Raw genomic sequence first — 23,923 nt, 5'->3', positions numbered from 1 at the left:
GAAGGCTCGAGTCCAGAGGGAATGTTCGGTTCTGATATCATATTTGTCATAGCCCAATCACACGACACGTATTGTCTACTTTCGCCCAACAGCCCTCATGGATTTGTCCCTTGGTTATACCAATATTAGTGAGCCCAAAAGCACATACCATGTGAACTTGTGTTATTCCTTATAAAGATTTTTACTTTCCTCTTCCATTTCGATGTGAGATTCGCGTACGTTGTAATTAACTTTCACCCTTTTTGGAAGCTTGCCGGCCTACAAATCTACAAGTTCTTCTCTTTGACCCGCCCCAGCATGGGTGTCACATTTGTAATTTATAATAATTGAATATAAGAGGGTGCACCTTTATTAATTCTATTTACTTGAAATTCTATGACATTCAAATTGAAGACATAACCATACAAAATTAATTAACTACTCTAGATTAACTTCATGAAGAGTAATGAAAAGTTCGTCAACTGATAATATAAAGAATTGTTTGTAGGTTCAAATATATAATACGAAGCGCCCCTTGTCAAAATTAAATTTAGAATTCCTTTTTCTTGACCATGAATGAATCATAATTTTGGACCCAAACGAAAGCTTTAATATTTTTGAGTTTATTCTTTTCCCTTCTAAAAAGAAAACAACCCAATATACTTCTTCAGTTGTCAAATTGTCTTTGTCTAATGCTATGAAATTATTGTGAGACAAAACATGTGGATAATGTGGAAAAAATAGATTGCTAGAGGACAAAGGTCCTTTTTCAGGCTTTAATGATCGTGGCCTGTGAATTTTTCTGTGTGACTTTCATGGGAAAAAAAAATAATAGAATATTAAATGGTTGAAATCATTTGTCTCTTTCAACTTCATACTAAATGCTCCCTCCGTCTTAAAAAGATTATATTACTTTTCTTATAGTTTATCTCTAAAAAATTAACACATCTATATTTAGGAATAATTTAACTTTATGAGATGATTTACAGCCGCACAAATATCTAAGGCTTGTATTGGACCACTCATTTCGAAAGTCTTCTTTATTTATTAAAAACTCGATGTCAAGTCAAACTAAGACAATCTTTTTGGGACAGAGAGAGTATCAAACTACTGTACCTCTAAAAATCAAAACTATAGTCTATACGTCGACGTTTATCCTTTTTCTATCACAGGATCTGGTCATTGTGACTTACAAATGCAATGCCATTTTTTTCCTTTGAATTATCAATTTCTTTCTATTTGTACATTTTTTTAAATATCATAAATACTTATTTTCTTTTTTGATACTATATCACAGCCGTTGATCCAAAGTCCCAACTCCTTTTACTTTACTATAAATGAAAGGAAGTATAGAAAATTTTAATACAAGATATAGAAGACATTTCAAGTGACTTCACCAAAAAACATGATGTTCTTTCCGCTCTTTGTAGCCCTTCTTATCATTATTCTCACTTTCCTTCTTCCTAAAGGCAAAAAGAATGGAAAAACATTCTGCCACCAGGCCCTTCAGGGTTGCCATTCATTGGAAATTTGCATCAATTTGATAGTTTAACCAGGGGCGAATTTAGGCATAAAAAATGGGTCACGTGAACATATGATCACCCTACTAAACTCGATATATTATGTATATAATTCTTAAAATATATCTAACATTAACCGAAGGAACACACACGTAGGCTAAACTGAAGCGGGAGTGGAGCCTCTTAAGCCTCAGGTTTAATCCCTTTAGGTCATGGGATTGAACCCAACTAAATGCACTTCTTTTTATTTATTTCTAATTTTATTTAAAACGGTGAACCCATCCTCTTAAAAAAAAAAAAAAAAAAATCTCGGATTAGCATTCCGAGTTTAACCCCTCATCTTTATTTTTGGAAACTTTCCAAGAAATATGGAAAAATCTTTTCGTTGAAACTTGGTTCTTCTATAGTAGTAGTTTCTTCAGCAAATCTGGCAAAAGAGGTAACCAAAATACAAGATTTAGCATTTTGTGGTAGACCTTCTTTTCTTGGCCAGCGAAAATTGTCTTACAATGGTCAAGATATTGCCATGTCACCTTACAATGACAATTGGAGAGAAATTAGAAAAATTTGTGTTGCTCATTTACTTAGTCTCAAGAAAGGGCAATATTTGGTCCAATTCGTGAAAATGAAGTTTTTAGAATGATCAAGAAAATATCTCAATAAGCCGCCACTTCAAAAATTACTAATTAAGTAGTATAGTGATTTCACTAACAAGTACAATTATTTGTAGAGTTGCTTTTGTATTAGGTATGATGAAGAAACACGTGAAAGGATGAAATTTGTTGAACTTTTAAAAGTGACTGAAGAAATGTTGGCAGGCTTTTTTATATCTGATTATTTTCCTTTCTTAGATGGATTGATAATCTCTCTGGAAATATAAATAGACTTGAGAAGAATTTTCAGGATTTGGATGAGTTTTATGAAGAACTCATTGAGCAACATCTTAATCCCAATAGGCCAAAATTCATGAATGGAGATATTCTTGATCTCTTGCTCCAATTGAAGAAAGAGCAATCAACACCAATTGATCTCACTTTAGATAGTATAAAGGCAATCCTCAGGGTAATCAACTGCTCAATAATATGCTTTTGTTTTCCTCAATTTTTTTTTTTTTTTTTTTTTTTCAGAATATACTAGTTGGTGGAACAGACACTAGCACAGGTACATTAATTTGGGCAATGACAGCCTTGATGATGAACCCAAAAGCCATGAAAAAAGTTCAAGAGGAAATTAGAAACTTTGTTGGGAACAATAAGAGCATCCTGAATGGAGATGATATTCAAAATCTTCCATATCTCAAAGTAGTAATAAAGGAGACATTTAGATTATATCCACCAATTCCATTGCTATAAGCAAGAGAAACAATGCAGAAATCCATACTACAAGGGTATGAAATTCAACCAAAAACTATAATATATGTTAGTCCTTGGGCTATCGCAAGAGATCCTAAAATATGGGATAATCCACAAGAATTTGTTCCTGAGAGATTCTTGAATAGAGCTATTGAATATAAAGGTTAAGATTTTGAGTTGATTCCATTTGGAGCAGGCAGGAGAAGCTGCCCAGGTATGGCACTTGGCGCTGCAACGGTGGAGATTATACTTTCCAATCTTCTTTATGCATTTGATTGGAAATTGCCTTGTGGGATGAAGATTGAAGATACTGACACTGATGTTTTACCTGGACTTACTATGCATAAGAAAAACGCTCTTTGCCTTGTTCCTAGAAATTATGTGTAGAAATTTTATGAAGACCAAACATTAGTATTTAAATTATTTTACCAATATTTTATATGCTTGTACAGTTTTGTGCCCCTACCTTTGTTGTTATTGTAAATAAATTTGAATTTTTGTTAGTTAACATTTGTCTATATATATATATATATATTGAACACAAAGCTAAGTTAAATTGGGGGTTTTGTGGGTGGGGGGGGGGGGGGGGGGGGGGGGGGTGATATAGGTCGAAAAGGAATTAGTTAGGAAACATACACAAAAGCACTATTTAATAACTATGTATAATGAATTGTCAGGACTGTTGTGGAGTGATAACTATATATATTATCGGTTAAATGAAAATTAAAATACACACACGCTCAACGGGGGGAGGAGGAGAGGGGCAAGGTGATATAGGTCAAAAACGAATTAGTTAGGAAACATCAGGGGCGGCTCAATAACTTTGGAGGCCTAAAGCCAAATCTTTATAGGAGGCCTTATATATAATGAGCATCGGTGATTGAAATTAGGTAAGTGAAAATGAGGAATAAAAAAAATGACAACTTTGTTTTATATTACAAAAAATTGAATGAATTAAAAGTTGACAACTTTGTTTGTTGCGACACTTGCATACTTGATTGCATCACAACTGAAAGGAGGGAACCCAAGGAACTTTCAATTTACGTGAGAAAAATAAATGATAAGTTGGATTATTAGATAGAGTTAAGTGAGTAATTAGTGAATAGCGAAAAAGAATTCAATTAAAAAGTAAAATTAAATTGGCAAAAATATTAATTAGTACTCTCTCCGTCGCAATTTAAATGTCTTACTTTGTTTTTTGGTGTGTCTCAAAAAGAGTACATTTTTCTATATATAGTAAGTTTTCCAGTTTCAACATTCTACGGTAAGTTTAAGACCGCAAGATTTAAAAGATTACATACATCTTTAATTTAAGATCACAATATTCAAATGTATCCATTTGTTTCTTAAACTCCATGCTCAATATTTAAATTAAGACAGAGGGAGTACTATTTAGTGAGAGAAAAAAAAATAGATCATTAAACAGTAATATGAAAATAAAGATATAAATTTATCAATGATAAGAAATATATAATTATGTAAATTGTATACTATTGTATAGAGAAATAACAATTATTTTGGGGCCCTCAAATTCTTGGGGCCTAAAGCAAGTCCTTGACTTGCTTTAGGGTCTAGCCGGCCCTGGGAAACATACACAAAAGCAACATTTAACAACTTTATATAATGGATTGTCAAAGACTCAAAGGATATTGTCGGTATAATGGAAATTAAAACATACACACTCAATGGGGGGAGGGGGAGGGGTAGGGTGATATAGGTAAAAAAAATGAATTAGTTAGAAGACATGCACAAAAGAAACATTTAACAACTATATATAATGAATTGTCAAAGATTGGGGTGGACTGATAACTATATATTATCGGTTGAATGTAAATTAGAACATATTGGTCGTGGTGGTGGTGGGGGCAGGGGGGGGGGGATGATCTAAGTCTGACACAAAAGCAACATTTAACAACTATATAGAATGAATTATCAAAGACTGCGGTGGAATGATAACTATATATTTTCGGTCGAATGGAAATTAAAACACACACACTCGTGCAATGGTAATATAATTATATAGCTTTATTAATATGAAATCATAGAGAAAAAAGCACAATATATTATAGCTAGTTGAACTCTGAGAACTCTTTTAACGACACACAAGTGTCACGACCCAACTCGTGGATCGGGGAGGGGGTGGGACCCACGCTAACCCTCCTGGTGGGCGAACGCTTCCCTTATTCAATATACATTTTAGACATACGAAAAGAAAATAAAGTTATTTAAGCAGTCTCAAATCATATCATAAATATTTAAGTGCGGAAGTACAAATAGAACCCCCAAGAATCTGGTCAATCATTGTACAAGAGTCACTACAAACTACATAAATCTGAATATATGAAATACATAAGTGTCTGAAATATTGTTTAGAAACAGAAAGATAGGTATAAAAGAGAAGAATTTTTCGGGCTGCGGATCTGGAACATAGCTCACCCTAGAAACTGAAATAAGAAGCCTCGGGAAAAACTCACGAGGTGCTGATATGGATCCTGTAGCAAACTCTGCACTCAGAAAAAAGTACAATAAGGTAGTATCAGTAAAAACATTATGTACTAGTAGGTATCATAGGCCGACAACAATTAGTTCATATATATGAAGAAAGAAATTAACAAGTAGGCATGTAAGCAATCAAGAACATTCACGTACCAAATCAACATAAGATCAACCCAACCCAAATAACTATAAGTGTGAATGTATATGCGATGCAATGCACTGGCCAACTATCAATACCGTACACACATGCTAAGGACGGAAACCTCCACGTCTCAATAGTCATGATCCATGAGGGACCCGCGAAGTCCATGTACATCCTCGTCCCTACAAGAAACCTCGAACAACGAGTATAACACATTCCGCTCCGGTAACAGCCTCAGATCACGGATTCTCACCTCTTATACACAATCCGGCAAAGACCTCGGATGTTCCTTTGTCTCACTTATCATCATCAGTACCAAGTCATAGTTCATATCAATGTATCATATGAAATGAGTATGTATGCCATGCAAGATATCATAATCAACAATAAATCATAATCAAGATCTCATTCGTGTCTTATCATAAGCACACATCACGATTCAAGCGTAATCTCATTATCCTTATTTTTTCCGATGATAAGTGACATAACAAGAGAAAGATGAATGCATACACAAGTCACAACCAAATAAGGCGACAAGCCCAATCAAAACAACAAGGCGACAAGCCCACAAACAACAACAACCAACCTAATAGGATTACACCTCAACTCCATACCCGAAGGCCTAGTATGCTTTCCCCGTCAATATCTAACTCTTACATATGTTTCACTAATTAGATTCTACCGTAAAAGGTAAACCGTAACCTGCCTCGATGCTAAACGGGTGCCACGAACTATCCAATACAAGCCTTGCCCTTCCGAACGTTCGAAGTCTATTCAACAACGGTTTTAATATTAGAAATAGAGACCAACTGTAACGGCCATTCGGTCGTTATTGCATTGTTGACCATTTTTCCCCGTTGACCTATCCCCGAGCCTTATTAGTACTATTTTGACCTGCGGGGACAGTTGACATGGTTCCCTAGGCATTGGAGTGAGTTTTGATGTGACTTTTGAAAAATTTAGTTTTTAAGTGAAAACCGTTTGACTCATAGTTGACTTTTGGGTAAACGGACCTTTTTCGGATATCCGTCGATTTTGAGAGGTCCGGATAGTCGTTTAGAACTTGTGTGAATATTCGGTTCGATTCCCAATGCACTCACGTGCATTTTGGGACTTGGGGTGGAAAGTTAGTTTTGAGGTATCAGGGGTTGACTTGATCAACGAGACCTTCAATGGGAATTCTGAGGTTACGAGTGCATTCGTAGCGCGTTTTTAGGTATATCTGCATATTTTTTTTGTGTCCGAGAGGTTCTGGGATGGTTCCAGGTGTTGATTCCAAGTTTGGAAGATACTAGAAATTTTGTGGTGTCTGGTGAGCGCCATAGCAGTGGGGTGACCGTTATAGCGGTGGTTTGACCTCTATAGCGGCTGACAGACTAGATTTTTTATTTAAAGGCCCTAAGTCTTTCATTCATTACCCACTTCGAAAATAGAGCTTTTGGGAGCATTTCAAGGCATTTCTTGGGGGAGAATGATTGTGATAAGTCCTTCCATCTTCATTATTATTCCATATTCCATTAATCATCATAGGAAATCTATAAAATATGCTAGTTTCTTTAAGAACTTAAGGATTAAAAGAGGGTTTTTGTCGATTCATTGTTCTAGGCTATAAAACCTTGAATTACTGATTGGGTTAGCTTCATTAAGCATGGATTTGATGATTAGAATCTATTTTTTCATGATTCCTTCCTAATTAGTGGCTAATTTATGGAATTGGAAGTTAGGGTTCATACCCAAATTTGGGGATTTTGCCTAGAATCTGAATTTAAGTGATTTGTTAGTTCTTATAGCTTATAATTGATGGGACTTGATCACCTAGAACATTAATTTCATGTTGGGACCTATAGATTTCTAATTTCATCTTTCCAGTTCATAAAACCCATTCCATAGGTTGGGATTTGGGTCTTGAATAGAAGTAGGGTTTGATTGATGTTCTTCTTGTTTCTACTTGCATATTTTGAATATGATTAGGCTTCCATTATCACAAGGCTCAAAAGAAAGGAAAGACTAAGGTGTGATTGTTGGAGACTTTGTTGTTCGTCCTTCCGTAGGTTACGGCTTTTTATAGTGAGACTTCGATTGGCCGAAGCATATATTTAGACGATATTGTTAGAGAACCCATGTAAACCTTCGAGAATGAAGTTGAATATTTTGGGTTGAATATTGCCTTAGGTCAGGGCCTTTGTTGTATGATTTGGGGCCAGCCACCCCGTCGTGTCGTGCGACTTATCTTGTTCTATTTATTATTGGCTCGTTGCCACGTGAGATATTAGATATAGGTGACTAGTGATATATCTTGATGATGATATTGTAGCACCTTACTTGTTGATGTTGAGACGAGGATTGTGATTCTATTGTGGCTTATTGTGTAGCCTTTTATTGATATTGTTGGTCTGCCCGTGTGTGGTACTATTTGAGATTGATCTGATTATTGATATTGCACTCATTCCTTGCACGCATTCTCATCCTTCATGATATATTGTTGATACATTGATGATAAACAAGGAAACACTGTTATGAGCTGGGCTTAGTTGGATTAGAGTGACGTGAGGACCGATGTCCGATATTTATCCCCGAATCGAGGTATGAGTGCTGGTAGCGATTGTCGAGGTCTTTGCTCGAATCGTGAGGGTACGTGGACTTCGTGGGTCCCTCATGGGTTGTGCTGCCGAGATGTAATGTTCCATCATCGGAGTATATGTGTACGGTGCATATGCATTGCATTAACACTTCATACATTATTCCATTGCATTGTATCATATGGCTTCCTGTGATATTCCTGTGATTTATTGTGATGCCATTGTGATATACGGATTCGGTGTTGATATATTGAAACCTAGAACATTTGGGCTTAGACCTGTGGTAGGTATTGTGATATACATATTCAAAGAATGATATACTGAAACTTGGCCCAATTGGGTGTTATATGCCTGATATGTATTGCGATTAATGGATTCAGATTGGATATATTGAGATTTGACACAGTTGAGTTTAGATGCTATAACATAGATGATGACTTGTACTTGGTTACTGGCTCGTGACTGACTTATATCTTGTTGATTTACCTGTTTATCTTACTTTATTGTCTTGGTATATGTTAACTAATCTTAGTCGGCCTATAATACCTACCAGTACGCTTTGTTTGTACTGACCTGCAATTGTTGCATTCCTTTACGAATACGCAGTATTAGGTGATCGACGTCTACCCCCGCGGCCGAGTTCGAGGCCGGCCGATTCGAGTCCGTTGGGGCGAGTACGTGACGCTTCGCCACCCAAAAACTCTTCTTCCATTATGTCTTAGTTAGTTATTTTGAGACATTATTGAGACTATTGATGTATTATTATTACTTCCAGACTTATAGATTTTAGTTAGATGCTCTTGTATGACCAGACCAGATACTGGGGTAGTTTTTGATTTACTTTCGCATTTATTATATATTCATATGACAGACTTCGTTACTTTATCCTCTTCCGCTATTTATACTATGTTTGTGAATGTTGGGTTAAGGGTTGGCCTACCAAGATGGGATAGGTAGGTACCCGCGCTACTTTGTGAAATTGGGTCGTGACAAGTTGGTATCAGAGCCCTAGGTCACCCAGTCTATAATACAAGAGTGGGACTAGTAGAGTCTTGTGGATCGATACGATGAGCTCCGTACTTATCTGCGAGAGGCTATAGGACATTTAGGAAACTTCCAATTCTTTCATTCTCTCGTGCGACTTCATTCAAATTAGTATCTAGTGGATTCCATTAGTATCTCGAACTTTCTTATCTTAATCACCCACGAGGAGGTGGAACCGTCCCGAATTTTGCGAACGGTCGATCTATGACGTGTCGTGGTATGGTACGAGGTGTGTTATTCTCGATTCGACACGTGATCAAGTTCCGCCCTAGTTATGGCCCAAGGATTTGATTGCGCGGAGTCGCGATTAGACTCGTTTATTGTAAGGGTTCGGTGAGAAATGGGAAAGATAGTTCGAGGGTTGCTGGTCTCCATGTTTCAAATATGCTGTTGCTCGTGTTGACAAAGTGCATTGATGGCTTAACAATAGTGGGTTGCTCGATGATATGATCGGTTTAGGAAAAACTTCAGCTTCATCAAGGCTTTATGATGGTGTGCGTGACACTGGCGTAATAATGGCTGGTCAACGATTCAGCAGCCAAAGAGAGTATTAAAGATCGGTATGTGAGAACAAGTGTAAGTTCGGTAATGACCATCGAATTGGGCAAACGTGTTGTGATCGCGTGTCATAAGAAAAAAAGTTGACAATGAGGTCATGAAGGAAGACTTTCGTGAAAAGCGTGTAGCGAAGTAAGACTTTATAGAACATGTTAGACATGATTAATTTTCATGAGATTGGGAAGGGAAAAGTTGGTATCTAATATAGTTGTCAGGATAAGGTTGCAATTGATACGGGAGCGAAATTCATGTTCAGTTGTGAAAGGTAAAAGGGGGTTCGGCATGACAGAACGGTACCGATAAAATTGGTCATCTGAGCTATGGTTAATATGGAGTATTGAATCTTGTGGAAATAATTAGGCATGGTTTGGTAACAGTCGTACTTACATGTTCACGTGATATCTCGGGAATATGGTACTAAAGGTCGTTCTTGATATAAGCTCATTGATGTTAAAGGACTACTCTGTTATTAAGTGAATGCTATGGGCACATCGATTGATCGGTAAATTTGACTGAGTTGTGGCTTTCTGAGAAGCTAGTAATCGACTGATAGAAATCACTTCAATTATGGGCGTATGCGATGAGTTAATAACTTGGGAAGTTACTGGTTGCTACACTTCAATTTGAGGAGAAGTATTGATATTGTTTGTGGTTTGTTCGGCTCAGACGGATGATTGGTTTAGAGGATCGAGCGGATTTGAGTGTTTGTTGGTTGATAGTGATAAAGTGATTTGAAATGAAATATGGAAACTAAAGGATTACAATGAGGCATCTTGCTATCGGGTTCAGAGGATTAGGGTTTGTAAGACTTGAGGATAGGTAATATGGTTACTTGAGTCGTGGGGACATTATATCATGACGTACAATAAGGGGTACGACCGATGAGGTTGATTGGTGTTTTTGAGGTTAAGGGCAGAATGGAAATCGTTGAAGCAAGTGTAAGTAATGTGAGAGCTTGGTTGCGATTGTACAAGTGTAGAGTGGACTTGAGAGTTGGATGAGTTGGTATGTTCGGTTATGTCATAAACTAATAGAGGTCAGTGGGGGACTGAGGTTGAGAATCTTGTGTTCATTGTGTAAAATTGACTAGATCCTGCTACTAGTGGTGTTATTACTTGGCTTATGTGATTGAATAAAAAGGAATTGGCGTGCGAACGGTTAGAGGTGTTCAGATTCGATAATTGAGGTAAGAGGTGATTCTTCGAGGACTAGTAACGTTAACGATTTGAGTAAGGGATTAGTAAACCTGGGTACTTGAAATGGTAGTTCAAGGGTGGGTTAACTGAGTTAAGTTTGGCATATATTTCAGAAATTGAGCAAGACAATTCGGGCAAGGACGATTCAGTGGGATACATAAGGATATTAGTAAGACTGGCGATGTGATACGCCGGACTTGGGATTATGCGATGCATAGGATTTTGAGAGTTTTTGGTTTAGAGTTGAGTGAGTTAAGGGAAAACTATAATGTTTAGAGTCTGTGGCCTACTATTATCTCCTGGTGTGATTCAGCTAGTGTGCGAGACTTAATGTTATGTGATAGACTACTGAGTGGGTTTGAGTAATGGTTAGACGATGTCGGTGTATGCAAACTAATAGAAATTGAAGATTAAAGAGTCGAGGAAAGGTATAGTTACTTGAGATTCGATAAGTAAAAGGTACATCTTGGGGATTTCTTGGGTCAGTATGAATTGTGGTATTGTCTTCTTGCATATTTCCGACGGGGTGTGTTTGTTGAGTAGCTTAAAAAAGGAAGTCTACAGAAATGGACTAAGTGATACGATAGAGTTCCGTGTGGTTTCGTGATCATCGGCTAGTAAGAATGCAAATTTCATGTAACCGACATGTTAAGGCTTATGGAAATGGCTTGTGTGGTACCCCATTGGGCAGTTCGTAATACTTCACAGTGGGTGAGTTAGTGTGGGTTTAAGAGGTAGGATTTGTGGAAGTTTCGATTATGCGAGGGTTAGCAGTGTATTTTCGGGGACCATATTCGTGGTAGTGTCTTATGTTGCAAGTAATATTGATTGCATAGCCTAGGTGAGCAAGATCGTGGATATTAAGGACTCAGGAGTAGTTGTGTAAGATTTAGAGCGGCAGTTGTAAAATTGGATACTTTCGGAAAATTTATGGGCATATCGAGGTGATACAATGAGAGGTTCGATGGTTGAATGACTAAATGACTATTATATGAGGATTCAGGTTTTGCGTCAAAAAAAGTTTGGATCGTATCGGATTCGTTTGCCGGTAAAGATCGAGTAAGATGAATCGAGATCGGCGTATAGTTATTCGGCATCAAAGGGACAATTTGGACATGATTTAGCTTTTGGGAGCGGAGAGTGACATACTTTATTTATTATGCGTGGTAAGACCTTGTTTAGTTTCGAAATTTGGAGTCAGTTTGAGTTGTGATTGATAAATGTTCAGGAATTGTGCAATGATTTCGGGTCAGTGTGGTTTGATTAGAACTTGATGAATTGTGTTCATAATTCCAAAAGAACTTATGGGTTCCCAGTAAATCAACTTCATGGATTTGATGAGTTTCAGTTTAGCTTTGGGGTTTGTGCGACTAGGCTTGAATAATATCTTACCAGGGTCAACCTTTCGGTTAGTATAAGGGGTTGTAATGAGCATGGTAATGATTTGAGGAGGTACTATAGATGCGATAAATCTTCGTAAGGGGTCGCCGAAGTTCCGATCGACTTCGCCGCGAGAGAGCCTTGTGGTATGTTTCTATAATGATTCAAGGTTTAAGAAGACTTAGAACTAGCCAAGTTAGCCATCAACAAGATCAGCCATGGAATTACGTAGGATCTCGTATTAATCAAGATTCTTTTCCGGGCGAGTAAGTTATGGTATCAAGGATTCTTTCTGGCGAGAGTAAGTTATGGTTTCAGAATTTTAGTATATGTGTTCATGTGTTTCTAAGTAATCGTGCACGAAACGGCTTTAGCAAGTGCGAAAGATTAGCAGCACCGTAATATCTTTCCTGCTCGTAACGGGCTATGGCTCGTGGTCATGCTTTCAAAGGATCGCTCGGTTTGGGAAAGTGTATGTGGGGCCTATTGATCGCGTTCAGAGTTGTGGCTTTATCAAATCAGAGAATTCGAGCAAAAGCAATTTTTTAATTCAAGGATCAATTGTGAGGAAAATTCAAATACGGAGATACGAGGATTGGATCTTGAGCTAAGTTTAAAGAGTCAGATCGATTGGCGAGTGCACAGTTCTTCAAGGTCACACCCATGTAGGCCACGCGATTTGGGAAAGGAGGGCAAGGAGCCCGAGGTGTATCGTGGCTATTTCGAGACTTATGTTGTACCCGGTGTTTTACGAGTTGGTTTTCCACCGCACCGGTCGTGTCATCCGGTCTTCCATGGTTTTATATCGGGTTGCCATTCTGATGGTTCCTATATTATTCGTTAGGATTCAGTTTTGTTCGATGAGAATCTTCCTATTAGGAGAAGCTCGATACGTGTGAGATATCCTCAGTTGTTGCGGGCTCAAGCATCTTTCCCCGTTCTCTTCCTTGTCGCTTGAGGACGAGCGATTGTTTAATTGGTATCTGATGTAACGACCCGTTTGGTCGTTATTGCATTTTTGACTATTTTGCCCGTTGACCCTTCCTCGAGCCTTATTAGTATCATTTTGACCCACCTGGGACAAAAAATGCATGGTCAGGTAGGTGGCCAGAGTGAGTTTTGATGACTTTGGAAAATTTGGCTTTCAAGTGAAACCGTTTCGACTCATAGTTGATTTTTGGGTAAACGAACCTTTTTGCGATATCCGTCGATTTTGAGAGGTCCGATAGTCGCTAGAACTTGTGTGAATATTCGGCTCGGGCTCCCAACGCACTCGTGTGCATTTTGGGGACGGCCGGAAAGCTTGAGATACCTGGGGTTGACTTGGTCAACGAGACCTTCGATGGGAATTTCGAGGCCACGAATGCGTTCGTAGTGCGTTTTAATATATATTTGCATAATTGGTTTGTGTCCGGGAGGTTCCGGAATGGTTCCGGGTGTTGATTCCAAATTTGGAAGATACCAGAAATTGGCCGGTCAAAGTAGCGCTATACGCGGAGTGTCCGTTATAGCGTATAGCGCGGGTTTTGACCGCCATAGCGGGCCGACGTACCAGATTACCATTCCACACTTATGACATGGTTAGCCGGCTAACCGTACCATCTAGAATCAACAACATCTTCCCGTCACATGCCATAAATGCACTTCCGCGACTTCCGAGTCACTAACCGTTGAGACTTGGCTATCATGTAGTGGTTTGTGACATCATGCCCATTTCCTAGGGATATCGCCGCAATCGGGGAATCTTAGTCATGGCTCCATTCAATCGAGTCTTCAAGTCAAAGCTAAAATCTGAAGTTGGTCACGCGCCTTTATCACAGTCACACACCTTGTACCATACCAAGCGATGTCACATCCAGCCGCTCATGTACGAACCCGAGAACGTGTCCTCAACATCAGTGAGATATTGGAACAACAAAATTTAGACCTTAACCGAGTCAAACACACACGATAAGGAATGAAAGAATGGAAGTTTCCTGAATGTCTTATAGCCCCTCGAATATAAATACGGAGCTTATCGTATCGATCCTCATGACTCTACTAAACATTGTTCTTGTACATGTGAGACTGATTAACCTAAATCTTTGATACCAATTTGTCACGAACCAATTTCACAAGTCGTGAGGAACTAACTCCCCGGGTTCAGTAAGCCATCCACAACCCACTGATTAAGCAGTTTAAGTAACAAATAAAATGGAATAAACATACATGTCAACTTTTAAGTCTTTAAAACACCTTATTTTCATAAAAGTGCAGAAATAAAAGTACAACCATCCCCAAATATAGTGTCACTAGTAAAAGAACGAACTAAATAGAGTATAAGTCTGGGAATACATCCCGAAAATACATAAGTTGTTCAAAACAAAAGACAGAAAGTAAAGATAACTGAAGAAGATCTAGTGCCACGGATCACACTAGTGGCTCACCCCGAATCATCTAGATGGTCTCCTTAACGGCCGGAAGCGTCCAGAGATCCACTTATGCTAGGAATAGAATTTGCCCACAAAAAGGTGCAGCAAGTGTAGCGTGAGTACGGGAAACACGTGTACTCAGCAACATCATCGAACTGACCCTAATTAAAATGGAGGCGAGGGTTCGCATATGATTACTGCTTCCACACTTAGCCGATATTAGTCAACAAAAAAATATTCACGATAAATCGGTTTATAAGCCTAGGTGAAAGCTTCCAATCCACAAGTCCGTCAGATAACAAAATAAGCCTCTAAATCCTCAGTCCATCAAATAACCAAATAAGCATCGAAATCCTCAGTCCGTCAAATAACCACATATGCATTTAAAAATAACACCAGGCAACAACACAAGTAAATCATAACCAGGAGATCAATGAGATAGTATGATATGCCATGATATGAAATGCAAGGCCTTTTCCATCTCCCAGTACACACACGTTCGAACATTAACGAATCACGAGCCATGTGGGACCCGCAAGGTCTATATACCAACCAGGAACCATTTCCCTTTGGGTTTCCTAGCCATTAGGCTTCCAAATCATCAAACACAGCCCATAAGCTCACAATATCTGTCACTTGGCCAATCTGGCTCATATCACTATCGTCACTCCATCCGAAATCATTCCCCCTCGGACTTTACACGCGTATCCTCAAATGCTCATGAGATATAATAAACAACATGAATAAGGAATGCACAACAATAAGAAATCAAACTATGCAATAAAGACTTAATCGTTAGCTCTTTCCACTTTTAAACGAGTATTTAGGAGTGGTGAAACACATAATCACCATGAGACAGGTAATAAGCATAGAAGCAGTAAGTAAGGGACCTCATATACCAATCACAAACGCAAATTAATCTATGCTATCAGCTAAGGCCCAAAGCGTGGCATTCAAATCGGACTATACAATTAAAATTACAAAAATATCCTTATCATGGCACCGGTACCCGCTATAAGTACTCGTCACCTCACAAGTATCAAGACCCCCTTTAGTTACCCCATTTCCCCTCTTATTACTCCAATTTAACCAACCATGACGCGTAAGTTAAGGTTTATAGTCTCAACATGTCTGGAACAGGAGTCCGATAATCACAGTGATGCCTTGACCTTCTGTAGAGCCACCACACGATCACAATCTGTTCAAACACGGATTATACGTAAGAATACGAGTCAATCGATACCCATATTGCCCTATAAAAGATTCGTGTCTAAAAAGTCAACTGAAAAACCCCGTTCTAAATACCGAAGGTCAAAACTGTAATTTCGTAGGAAAATGGAGTTCAATAAGGTCAAATTATCATTCTAGAAATCATACGAATCCAATGATACACATATTAGCACACTTTAAATCCGAACCCAAAAAGTCACCCAAAGTAGGATTCCGAGCCTCGAAGGGAAAAACGGGAAATTTAACCCAAAATTAGTTTACCCATGATTTATAGTATCTATATCTCAAAAATGAATAAAATCTATCCACAAATTCGTGCTTAACTGAATTTCTCTTATTTCAAGCCTAAGGTCCAAAACCCCCAATTTGCTACTCCTAAATCATAATCATAGCATGAAAACTCTTACTAATCCATGAAATAATCATAAAAGGAAGGTTAGATTCTTACCCAATGGATTGCAAAATCTCTCAGAATCACCTTAAACCGAGCTTCAAATGATAAATATGTGAATAAGCAATCAAATCACGAAATGGGGTTTTAAAATCTGTCCAGGCATTAATCTTTTTTTGCGAACGCGAGGCTACCTCGCATCACGATCAACGACCCGGCCTAGGCCTACGCGAATTCGACCAGCCCATCGCGAACGTGATGGGTCAGTCGACCTGACCTAGACCCCTCTCTTCGCGAAAGAGAGCCCATGCACTTGAATACGTCCCACCTGGCCCACAACTCTCGTGAACGCGAAGAAGGAAAACAGATCACTAAAAAACAAAAGTATGTGGTTTTTCACTCTTCCACCCTGAAATATCGAGACTCATCCGGAACCTCCCGGATACAAACCAAATATGCATCTTAATTATAAAACACGCTACGAATTCACTCGCGCACTCAGAATTTTCAAAAGAGGTTGTCTTGACTCGGTCAACACCCAATGCCTTAAAATTAGTTTACCAACCAAAAAGACCAAAATACCCTCTAGTCCCTCGGGAACCGAACTAACTATTCTACTAAGTCATAATTGACATTCCGAACCTATTGAAACTGACGCAATTACCAAAAAGACCCTTTTACCTCCAATGTTGAATTTGGTCAACCAAATACGTAAGAACTTCTAAAATTTTCATTTTCTCATTCAAATCACATCTGAATGCCTCGGAAATCACGTCACTCATCCTCACAAGTCAAATATACTCTAATGAAGCTAGGGAAAGGGTCAACTGGGGTAAAATTATCAAAACTTCCAAAATGACCTAAAGGATCATCAAAATAAAAACATCATGAAGAATGTAAAATAAATAGAATTTAACTCATTTTCACCTTGTAATGAAAACTTTACACTGTTAGGTCATCCAAAAGATATCTTGTAACACTCCATAAATCTGGGTTAGGTGTGAATATATTAAATGAGTATTAATATGACATTTTTTCCATATGAAGTCCCATCAGGATGAGTTTGGGAGGAAATAGTTGTTTTGAAATCAAGACAGATAGTGAGTTGCATAAGATTCGATAAAATTGACTAAGTTTTTGATAGGTCTGTCTTCCAGCCTAATTGCGTGCAAAATTCGTTGGGAATCTGGGAAAACTTTCTTCAAGAAAGTTGTAGCCCTTTGCAATACCTTTTGTCACGACCCAACCCCGTAGGCCGTGACTAGTGCCCGAGCTGGACACTCGTACACACCCGTTAACCAGAATCAGCATACAAATACTTATACAAATACAAAGGTCAGACGTCGTCTCAAACTGTCACATATAAACATATATACCGCACAGAAATCGGTAAGACTGTCATAAAACACAACATCCCAAAATATATACATACGCAAGCCGATAAGGCTGCCATGGCGAATGGGACCGCCCAAAACATAAATCACGCAGACATAACTGAACAGTAACTATTCACAACCCACACATATGTCTACAGACCTCTAAGAGTAACGACAGTATCATATGACGGACAGTGGCCCCGCCGTACCCCCGAACGGACGTATACATATACAACGAAAGAGTCCGTACCAAAATGTAGGCTCCGAACGGGAGCGCCCAAAGTAGCAGAATAGATATCCTAGGTCGGCGGATCACCAAATCGAGCATCCGTACTACGGCATTTAAACGCGACCCCAAAGAAAGGGGGTCGACGAATACGTGACCGAGTATGTGTAGTACGAGATAAAGTAGACGGGGTATAACCAAAGTAAGAAGTACAGAAAACGCGTACAATATCCAGAATATCAAAATGCTTGCCTTTGAGACACAAACATGCATATTAATATCACACATATACATACATGTAAGTCCGGCCCATTATAGGACTCGGTGAACATGGTCGCCACCCCGTCATTGGCGCCATAACACATCATACTCCGAAAAACACATCATACTCCAGTAAACACATCATACTCCAGAACACATCATAACGCCAGAACACATCATAACGCCAGAACACATCATATCGCCAGAACACATCATAATGCCAGAACACATCATATCGCCAGAACACATCATAACGCCATATATAGATATACAGAACCCGGCCCTCTAGTGAGGGACTTGGAGAAAGATGCAAGCAAATGCACACACAGAATGGTAAATAGTCATATGTATATAAATCATCTTTCGAGACTTAATAGACAAGTAAGTAATCAACGCTAGAGGGTTAAGACGATAGTCATGTTAAGTTCTTTCAAGATGTCGTTAGAACTACACAAGGAAAGTCTCGGGGACCATGGCATGTACCAAACCAATCCGAGCCCGCCTATGAAAGTTACACACATTATTCGTTTTAGGACCCCCTAAGAACGTATCGAAGCGATCCGAGCCCGTCTATGAAAGTTAGGGATCTTATTCAACATAGAATCTGTTAGGAACAAGAACTCTTTATGCAACATTTACTATCCAATCATACAAAAGACACAAGGGCCATAGCTCGACTATATTAGGAAGGCTAACATCAAGAAGTGAATAAGAATCGTAGGCATGCTCGGATCTCATGAATAGAGTTACCCCAAGGCTCGTGTCATATCTTACTTACATCTAAGACATGCCAAAAGAAAGAAGGTTAGGCTTTACATACCTCGTCCGCTTCCTAAGCTAATCCGAACTTAAGTCTCGGGCTTCCTAAGATCTACAACAACGTCATTAGATACTAAACATTAGTTACAGGTACTTAGGAATTCAATCCCAAGCTAGCACTTTATTTACAGAAATTCGGGCAGCATTTCCTTTATAAATTCAACAACCCCGAGAATTCAACTCGGCCAAATCACCAATAACAATACCAACAACTATATTAACAACATCAACAATTAATTCAAAACGTATTCTCACGTTAGTAACTCTTTTCTACATAATTCGACGGCATTTCATTTACATTCAATTCAACCACATACAATCAAGCCAACATCAATGCTCACACGTTCAAGTACTAACCCGAGATCATTCAAACAAGGCTCAAGAACATTTCAAACAACCCGCACAATATTCAAAACAGCCCAACCAATATGCAACACAACCCGAAACCTTCCAATTTCAATAGGAACAACAACAACACATTTCTTTCTTCCAAATTCATGAACTACACCAACAATCCACACGTTAACAACATCATTCTCATAAATACAAGAACTATATTAAAATCATATTATCTTCTAAAACAACCCACAAACGATTACAACCTCAACTTGAGTCATTAAATCTTCATTTTGCCTCATAGAATCCACAACAACAACAACCAAAACACTAAGTAAATTTAGTTCACCATATTCTACAAAAACCGTCCACACACGGTTCAACATCACCATGCATGATTTCATGAATTTCATCCATTTCTACACACTATAACATGTACAAACCATCCATAACATATGTAAAAGAAGATTAAACCTTACCTTTTCCACTTAACTTCTCAACTTGGCTAGGGTTGTAAATTGCAAAAATGAATGGTTTGATTGCTCCAACAACTATCCCACGTTAACAAGGACCTTCCAATTGGTTGAAATGATAGAAGAGAATTATTTTTTTGATCAATTCTCAAGGCTCTTGTTCGGCTAGGTCATGGCCGAATATGGCTTCTCTCTTTTTCTCCAAGTTTCTCCAAGTTTCTTGAATTGTGAATGTGATGAATATGATCTGTTAGTCATCACTCATCTATATATATGTATAGCCCCTACAAATACAAGGTGGACACATGCCCCCTTTCATGGCTTGAAGCAATCAAGTTTGGCCAAGGCATGGGTGGGAGCCCACACCCAAGCCACACGGCCACATGGCCCTTTTTGCACTTCATGAAATAATTAACTTTCCTTAATTAACTTTTAACCCCTAATCTTCCTTAATATTCCATACCAATAAAATTATAAGCAACTTTTGCCCTAAAATAAAATCGGAGGTTAAAAGTCTCTTCCTCGTATCCCGAGATAGTCTTGTCCTTAACTTATCGAGGTTAGCTCGGAATGTCCCAATGTACAAAATACGGGATATAACACCTTTCCATCGATATATGGTGGAGGCCAAATAGAGCTCTATACAAGAAGTGGTTCCCATTTTACTAAAGGCAGTGCGCAGCACCCACGCGTCACGCAGGTGGCACTCGTAGGCACCCTTTCTGAACTTTTATTGGTCTTGTGCGGCACCCATGAGACACACAGGTGCTGCACATGTCGGGATTTCTTAGTTTTGCATTTTTATTATATATTTTGGGTTAGGTTTTATTTCCCCAACTTCCCCAAACACGAAAACCGACCTAGATGGAGATAAAACTCGTTCCAAACCTCAAGAACACTTCAAGGTAAGTTTTAATGATGATTCTAAGTTGATTTCAATTCCCCAATACCTTATTAACATGATTAAACCCTTAAATCTTTAGATAATCGATTGAAACTTAGTTTTGAACGAAAGAACCCTAGAATCTGAATTCAAGAGAATCGAACATCAAAAAGGCAATATCCTCATCCTCTAATAGATTATATCTTTTTATTGGTGATTATAGACTATAATTTCATGAGATATGAGTATGATGGGTTTGATAGAAAAGCATGAACTATTACATATTTGGGTTGTTCGTTGTTGATTGTTGATTAAGAGTGGTGTTTATCTTATGGGTGATGAGGGATGATGATAATTGTAGCATTATGAGATTATAGAATCATCTAGAAGCAAGAGGATGGGTTGTTGGGAGTAGAAACACCATGGAGATTCATGTCCACCAAGTGTTTGATAAAATTCTTAGATGACCAAAACATGAGTATTATTACTAATGTTGATTCCCTTTGACATGTATTGCTATAGATTAAAGTCGAAAGGGATGACAAACATTGTAGTACACTAAAAGGCCAGAATTAAGATATGTAAGGCTAACTCTCTACGTGTGGGAATGTTAATGATTCTCCCCACGCCACGTTTCTTTTATAACTTGTAACGACCCGTTTAGTTGTTATAGTGTTTTGACCCATTTAACCGTGTTGACCCTTTCCCCGAGTCCCGTTAGTATGACCTATGACTTAGTGAAGTCATTGGTTTGGGTCCCAAGGTGTTTGGAGATGTTTTGAGTCTCGAGTGAAGGCTTAGTTTCATAGTGTTGGGGTTGACTTGGTCAACACCGGGTTAAAATGATCTCTTTTGGGAATTTCGAGATCATGGGTGCGTCCGTAACGTGGTTTACAATCAAAATGCATAAATGGTTTGTGTTCGGAGGTTCTGGATGAGTTTTAGGGGTTAAAACGAAGTTTTGAACAAATCAAAAATTTGGGCAGCCGCTATAGCGAAGGGTGCACCCACTGTAGCGAAGGGTGCACCCGGGCAGAAAGTCATTTTTAAGTGTTATTTTTCAGTCTTTCCCCTCATAAACTCAAAAACACTTCCTTAGAATGTGAGAGGCTATTTTCTTAGGGCTAGGGTGAAGTTCCTCCTTGAAGGTAAGTGCAAACCCTTATGTGATTCATTATCATTCCTTCTTCAAATCCTATGACAAGCTTAAGCTCCATTAATGGTGGGTGAAAGATTAGTACCCAAGAATTGATGAAACCTTCAATAGTTGAAGGGTTGGGGAGAGAGCAATGGAAAATCATTCACAAGCACTTTGGGGTAAGATTCTAACCTAGTATTCATTATTTATTTGTCGATTATCATCATCTCATAATCATCCTACACACTAATTGTGAAGAACTAATGGGTTAAGAACCCTAGGGCTAAAAATAGAAAAAGATGAATTTGGATATCTTGTGATGAATAGAATTCCATGAAATTAAGATTGAAGGTTAACTAGATGATGGGTAACATAATTATGCACTAAATTTCCCATTTTACCCTCATGAACCCGGATTCACATTGTAGGGGTATTTTGGACATTTTTCTAAAAGTATAGCAATATGGGTATCGTTGGACTCGTTTAGACTCGTAGAGTACTATTTTGACTATATTGTATCTGAATTTTCAATAAAATTACAGTTTTTCCCTTGTGGCTCGGGTTTGGCTATTTTGGGTCCATTTTTGGATTTTGGGTAAAACTATGGCAATATGGGTACCCTTAGATTCGTATTCTGACATAGAATTCATATTTGATAGATGTTAATCATTTTGAGGTTCTCCAAAGAGGAAGACAAGGCTAAGGTTTGGCGATTCGAGACTGTTACTCGATATTCCAGGTAGGTCACCGCTTACTTTAGTTAGACTTTGATTAGCGAAACGTATGTACTGTGTAGAATTGATGGGAGAAATCATGATTAGGTCTTCAGACATGGTGTTTTATTTGGATATTAGTTAGGTTGATATGACTTCTGATTTTGTGGGCTCGTCGCCATTACTTTATGTACTAAATATGGGGTGTAGTTGCATTCATACTGTGGCGTTTCGGGATGGATTTCTATTGGGTTGATTGTTGTTGATGGTGGCTCGTTGCCCTGTTATTGTGATTAGACTTATTACCTAAATTGTCGTGTTGTACTCAATTCTCTCTTATTATGACATATATTATCGGAGAAAGGAAGGATACTAAGTTTAGACCTGAATTGTGGTTTATATATTTATGATAGTACGTAGATGAATACTTGATGTATGATTAACTGTTGATGATAATATATAGAAAATTGAGCTTCTTAGTGATACAAGACTTAGTTGTGAGGCGTACTTGCTATATGAGGAAGTAAAGAGGGGCATAGACTCTTATGTTGGTTGAGACGGTTTGTATGATTCATTTCATGGTTGAGTTGATCCAAGTCTTGATATGACTTGTGGCTTTGTGACTTGTACCTTCACTGTTGCTTTATTGGTTTGCATTGATTTACCATGTTTACACTCGTTTATGCATTCATACACTCATACATGATGGAAATGGTTTGGAAGACTTATGGCATGATGCCTTGTGTTTGACATTGATATTGCTAATTGTTCATAGTCCATACATACTAATGAACTGGAATACGTTGAGACATACATTGTGATGTGAAATTAGTGAAGAAGTTAATATAATCTTCTTGTTGAAGTTGTGATACTATTTGATACATGGAACTTGATGATTTCAGCATGGATAATAAGAGGATGTGACCGTTACGTACAGATATATGAAAAGGCACATATGTGACCTAGACTATGGCTCGTAGTCCGAGTTTCGTTCCGAAAATGAGAGATACATTGATGTGGCCCGCGTCCGAGGTTCTTTTCGGAGCGGAGGTTTATGCTCGGGTCCGAGGAGTGAGTCCGGAATGAGTGGTACATGGACACCATGGGTCCCCTGCAGGTCATGACTACTGAGCAATGACATCAGTTAGCATGTGTGTACAGTTCGAGTGATTGGCCAGTGCATTGCATTGCACATTATCATATTTTGCATTGCACATCATTACATTTTATTCTGCATTATTATATGCTCGTTTGGTTCTGATTTTGATACGGATGTTGAATGTCTATTGTGATATCAATATGACCATTGACTGAGTTAAATGGTGGATTAGTGACTCTATCTAGGGACGGAACTTGGACTTGTGATTATCAGGTGAGATTATTGAGACTTGACAGACTTGTGGTTTAGAAGCTCCATCTT

General features: G+C 38.4%; 1 pseudogene; it reads left to right on the top strand.

The window, feature by feature from the left end:
• The first annotated feature begins 1,384 nt into the window (after positions 1-1,384).
• LOC132051013 (6,7,8-trihydroxycoumarin synthase-like) lies at positions 1,385-3,238 on the top strand (annotated as a pseudogene).
• Positions 3,239-23,923: the final 20,685 nt, after the last annotated feature.

Source organism: Lycium ferocissimum, chromosome 3 (assembly GCF_029784015.1).
Source record: "Lycium ferocissimum isolate CSIRO_LF1 chromosome 3, AGI_CSIRO_Lferr_CH_V1, whole genome shotgun sequence".
NCBI lineage: Eukaryota > Viridiplantae > Streptophyta > Magnoliopsida > Solanales > Solanaceae > Lycium > Lycium ferocissimum.
The sequence above is the reverse complement of the archived record's forward strand: the minus strand, read 5'-3'. Positions and strand labels throughout refer to the sequence as shown.